The following is a 6507-nucleotide window of genomic DNA, read 5'->3' on the forward strand; positions in this document are numbered from 1 at the left end:
GAATGTTCATGTTTATGCATATTGTATCTAGGGAGTTGTGAAGTTGTTCAACATTGGTCCATGGTGGTATTCTCTTGAGAGAACTGTTGTTAACGGATATTTTTTCTCAGTGGAACCGACTTGAAGGCGCTGTTGGTGAAATTCGATGAGGTATCCATTTCCTCAAACTCTGAAACTATGCGGTGGGATATTTTACTGTATCAAATTAACTCATAAACAACACATGTTATTTTTCTCCCAAGAGGACTGTGGTGTCTGTCGGCTCTCAACAGTTGGTATCAATTAGTTGGGTTAGGGTCAAAGGTCCTTTTGTTGATAATAAAATATGGTGTTCCCCATCACAGAGGCCAAAGGATAATTCCTGAAATTGAGGTATGGGAGGGGACAGACATGGACGTAAAAGTCTCTGGAAATATTTCATAGACCCTAGAGAGAAAAGTTGCCCTTTCAATCTTTAAAGAGTCATTAACTAGACACAAGAAAATCAACAGATATGACGTAGAGCGAATGCAAATGGCTGATAAGGGGCTATGACCTTTAACATTTTGCTCTGACGGCAGGAATAATCAATCAAGAAGGCAACATGACCTGTAATATTGACTGATGAGAATAGGATGTTTCCACCTCCAAGACACCTAGACTCCCCCCTGAAAAGGACTTTGTGACAACTGCTGATGTAAAAATGGGTTTATAAAGAAAATGTGATTGATTCATTGAAAAAGGAAGTTTGGGGGGAGATAGGGCTGCCTGGTCTACATTATTATGATTCTCGACCTCTTATTTCTTTCTCTGCGCTGACAAACATATGATTTTCTGGCTGGAAGCCCGGAGTTCACCATGAGGCTTCCTGTGAAGACATGTCGTTTTTCTCATTATCCCCTCATTTAAGTTTACAGCCACCATGACGTGGACATTATTTCCTCAGTTTGAGCAACAGACATAATAATAATGCCTATAAACTTTAATGGCCTTCAACGAACCAGAAGTCTTGTCAGCTAGAAACATTAGGCGGAGTATGTGAAGGAGATTCCATGATTAGATTCATTGATAGTTAATGTTGTGTTACAGATTAGTACAGTAATAACTACACTGTGTGCACAATTATTAGGCAAGTGAGTATTCTGATCTTATCATTGTTTCTATTCACATTTTCAAACTCCAAACCATATAAACTTGAACGCTTATTGGATTTAATCATTTTCAGGTGATATGTATTTGTGTAATGACGGAGGGTGTGGCCAAAGTGAATACCACCTTATATCAAGGTGTGCATAATTATTAGGCAGCCTCATTACCTCAGGTAAATGGGCCAAAAAATAAATTTAACTGACACTAAAAAGCCAAAAATGTAAAATGCCTTTCAGACGGATGCGACACTCTTTAAATAGCTAAACTATTGAGGTGTGACCACCGGACATTCAAACGTTTTGTTGCGAATAATCAACTGGGGCGCAAAAAACGCATGGGGAAGAAAAGGCGGAAATTAACTGCAAAAGACTTGAGAAGAATTAAACGTCAAACTACCAGGAACCCATTATCCTCCAGTGCCACCGTATTCCAGAACTGCAACCTACCTGGAGTGTTCAGAAGTACAAGGTGTCAAGTGCTCAGAGACATGGCCAAGGTCAAGAAGGCTGAAACAAGACCACCACTGAATAAGATCCACAAGTTGAAGCGTCAAGATTGGCCAAAGAAATACCTGACAACAGATTTTTCAAAGGTTTTATGGACGAAAATATGATGAAAATAAAATGTGAACACTGAAATAGAAAAAATATTTTCATCAAGAGTTCTTGTGACAATCAAACAATTACTGACGGAGTAAGCTAAAAAAATACAAAAAATAAAAAACACTGGCCAAAACATTCCTGTTTGACCAATGCTGTGTTGATTCAGATGCTCTGATGGGAAAAACAGTTAAAGAAAACAAAAAGCTAAATGAACACATGGTGATAAGAACCAAATGGAGAGAAAGGTATAAATTCATGATTTTAGTTGTCATTACAGTCAGTTTATTAGGATATACTACTGTCTGTCTTGCCTGCCAGAGTTCTGGTCCACTGATTCATTAAAGCTGAAATCTAATTGAATTCCTGCCAAACTTTCTCTTTCACAATTATTTTGTGAGTTGTAAAAAACACTGATTGGAAGTTATTATGCCCATTTTGACAATGAGAACAGAAAAAAGCACACCACATAACTGACCCAAAAGACGTGCAGCATATTGCATCTTCTGGAGTGGATATGTGCCATTCACATGTTACCAATCTAAAAGTCTAAGCCGTTTGGGTGGTAGAGGGAGGGGGCGTGGGCTTTACTAAGCTAACATATGGAATTGTTTTAAGATGGTCATAATATGGATCCGTTAGCTATTTCATTTAACATTTTAGGACCCCTTTAGGTATCCCTCCAAAATATATAAAAAATATTTTATAAAATATTGAATTTGGCATTTACTACTATAGCCCACAGAAACGCATTGAATAACACATTCATAAATGGCAAAAAAGACAGTCTAAAAATAAATTATAAGGCATAAGGTTTTGAAGTGTCTGTCCTATATCTAGGAGATATAAGAAAGCTAAGGAAATATGTGTTTTTATGGACACATAATTAACCTCTTATTTTTGTTGGCACAAAACATACTACCATTTGTTTGTATGGGTTACCTTCAAACAAGTCCTGTGACACTTGTGGGAGTCTCCCCTTTCCATGGAGTGGCCATAATAGTTTGTAGGCCAAACCGTTTGGACGCTACATATGTTTTCATGAGAAGACTGATTTTTGGGATGTCTCATGGTCTGACAAACACCGCTGGAGCTCGGCTACCTTCCACCTTCCACCACAGATGCGGAAAGCCGACATAGGTGGATGCAGTGTATTGCAAAAAAACTGATATCTCGAGCTTAAATTTACAGATTTTGATGGGGATTTTTGAAATTATGTTACTTAGATTGACGCACGGGTTTTAAATCAGTGGTTCTGTATGTAAATGCATAACTTTGCAATGAGTCTAGAGTCAAATCAAATCAAATTTTATTAGTCACATGCCCCAAATACAACAGGTGTAGACCTTACAGTGAAATGCTTACTTATGAGCCCCTAACCAACATTGCAGTTTAAAAAAATATGGATAAGAATAAGAGATAAAAGTAACAAGTAATTAAAGAGCAGCAGTAACATAACAATAGTGAGACTATATACAGGGGTGTACCGATACAGAGTCAATGTGCGGGACACCAGCTAGTTGAGGTAGCACGTAGGAAGAGTTATTAAAGTGACTATGCATAGATGACAACAGAGAGTAACAGTGGTGTAAAGAGGGAGTGGGAGGGGCTTCAAATAGTCTGGGTAGCCATTTGACTAGATGTTCAGGAGTCTTATGGCTTGGGGGTAGAAGGTGTTTAGAAGCCTCTTGGACCTTGACTTGGCGCTCCGGTACCGCTTGCTGTGCGGTAGGAGAGAGGACAGTCTATGACTAGGGTAGCTGGAGTCTTTGACAATTTTTAGGGCCTTCCTCTGACACCGCCTGGTATAGAGGTCCTGGATGGCAGGGAGCTTGGCCCCAGTGATGTACTGGACCATTCGCACTATCCTCTGTAGTGCCTTGCGGTCAGAGGCCGAGCAGTTGCCATACCAGGCAGTGATGCAACCAGTCAGGATGCTCTCGATGGTGCAGCTGAAGAAACTTTTGAGGATCTGAGGACCCTTGCCAAATCTTTTCAGTTTCCTGAGGGGGAATAGGTTTTGTTGTGCCCTCTTCACGATTGTCTTGGTGTGCTTGGACCATGTTAGTTTGTTGGTGATGTGGACACCAAGGAACTTGAAACTCTCAACCTGCTCCACTACAGCCCCTTCGATGAGAATGGGGATGTGCTCGGTCCTCTTTTTCCTGTAGTCCACAATCATCTCCTTAGTCTCCTACTTGTTAATAATGTTAGAGTGGACATCTTGGAAGTTCATTGGAAGCCTTTGGAAGAGCAGCGAGACTTGTTACTGTAAACCCATTTTATTCTATAAATCAGCCTTTTATATGGTTCCCTCTGCCAAGGAGTGAGGTCAAGTTCATGTCAGGGATGACGTAGGATCTCATAAACGCATTGTGCTGTTATCTCTCTTGTTGTTATCCTAAGATAATGTGGGTTTCCTCAGTTCTTCATGAAAACATTTTGGGACTATGTCAACAATGGACTAATGAAACAAATAACAATATATTGTTTTTGAGTGGAATTTTCCTTTATGTGTTTTGGGGGATTGCATTTAGGCCCTTAGTAATCAATCATAAGAAATAGGTATGCTTGTGTTTCTGATATATATTTATTACTGTTTATGAATAAGATCTCTAGTAATAACACAAGACATCTGGTCAATGCTACACAAGAGGGATTGCCCTGTTTAAAAAGTCAAAATAGAGTTACAGAGAATGTAGGGCTTCAGTGGGAGGATGCTGAGTATGTGTGTGTATGAGCACTACATGTTTAGTGTAGTGTGCAGGCAGGGTTGAAACCATGCTAGCCTTTGGGAGTTGAAGGGTCACACAGCTCTGCAGTGAGAATGTTCTGCTTTTCATTACATCAAACCATATGTCCCCGTATCTGCCTCGCCGTGGAGACTCCACTCTGCTTCCTCTCCCCAAGTGTGTGTGTGCGTGTCACCTTTTGAACCGATAGGTTAGAGGTCCTTGGTGCAGCAAGAAATGTTTACGTTTGGTGCATTTGGAGACCAAATTCTACTCTAAACTTTCTGTGTGTGTTTGCGTGGGAGTGAGTGCTCTTATAGTAAGTCAATATTATTAATTGCTCCTAAAAGTTGGCAGAGCACATCAATGATTTGTTGTAATTTGTATGTCTTTGTGTTTGACACAAAAGTTGGCAGAACACAATCTTATTTCTATTTTTGTGCAATAAAGCCAATTTAATTTCTCAGAACAAAAATATGTTGCGAGTGGTTAGGACACAACCCAGAGTGGGAGTTCATTAACAGAGTTAATATAGTTAAGTAGTATTATTTCCTGAATGGGCTAGTGAACCACATTCACAAGGGACCAAAACAGGGGCCAGAGATACACATTATATCAAAATATAGTTTTAAAAGGATGCCAGAATATACTATTACATTTAATTCAAGCAAGGAATAAAATGTTTACATCAATCTGAAGAGGTAATGAACTGTCATTTCTATTTTTTAAATGTTCTTAATTCATTCAACCCTTGACTAGAACTGGAATAATTTTGTCTATGTCTGTAGGCTAATCAGCACGATATCTGCACAATCCCACTAGTGGTTGAGGGGCATATCACTATGTTGCTGTTTGAAATGTGATGTCTATGTGTGCCTTCTATGGCACAGGAAATATACTGCTCAAAAAAATAAAGGGAACACTTAAACAACACAATGTAACTCCAAGTCAATCACACTTCTGTGAAATCAAACTGTCCACTTAGGAAGCAACACTGATTGACAATAAATTCCACATGCTGTTGTGCAAATTGAATAGACAACAGGTGGAAATTATAGGCAATAAGCAAGACACCCCCAATAAAGGAGTGGTTCTGCAGGTAGTAACCACAGACCACTTCTCAGTTCCTATGCTTCCTGGCTGATGTTTTGGTCACTTTTGAATGCTGGCGGTGCTTTCACTCTAGTGGTAGCATGAGACGGAGTCTACAACCCACACAAGTGGCTCAGGTAGTGCAGCTCATCCAGGATGGCACATCAATGCGAGCTGTGGCAAGAAGGTTTGCTGTGTCTGTCAGCGTAGTGTCCAGAGCATGGAGACACTACCAGGAGACAGGCCAGTACATCAGGAGACGTGAAGGAGGCCGTAGGAGGGCAACAACCCAGCAGCAGGACCGCTACCTCCGCCTTTGTGCAAGGAGGAGCACTGCCAGAGCCCTGCAAAATGACCTCCAGCAGGCCACAAATGTGCATGTGTCTGCTCAAACGGTCAGAAACAGACTCCATGAGGGTGGTATGAGGGCTCGACGTCCACAGGTGGGGGTTGTGCTTACAGCCCAACACCGTGCAGGACGTTTGGCATTTGCCAGAGAACACCAAGATTGGCAAATTCGCAACTGGCGCCCTGTGCTCTTCACAGATGAAAGCAGGTTCACACTGAGCACGTGACAGACATGACAGAGTCTGGAGACGCCGTGGAGAACGTTCTGCTGCCTGCAACTTCCTCCAGCATGACCGGTTTGGCGGTGGGTCAGTCATGGTGTGGGGTGCCATTTCTTTGGGGGGCCGCACAGCCCTCCATGTGCTCGCCAGAGGTAGCCTGACTGCCATTAGGTACCGAGATGAGATCCTCAGACCCCTTGTGAGACCATATGCTGGTGCGGTTGGCCCTGGGTTCCTCCTAATGCAAGACAATGCTAGACCTCATGTGGCTGGAGTGTGTCAGCAGTTCCTGCAAGAGGAAGGCATTGATGCTATGGACTGGCCCGCCTGTTCCCCAGACCTGAATCCTATTGAGCACATCTGGGACATCATGTCTCGCTCCATCCA

Source organism: Salmo salar, chromosome ssa18 (genome assembly GCF_905237065.1).
Source record: "Salmo salar chromosome ssa18, Ssal_v3.1, whole genome shotgun sequence".
Classification (NCBI taxonomy): domain Eukaryota; kingdom Metazoa; phylum Chordata; class Actinopteri; order Salmoniformes; family Salmonidae; genus Salmo; species Salmo salar.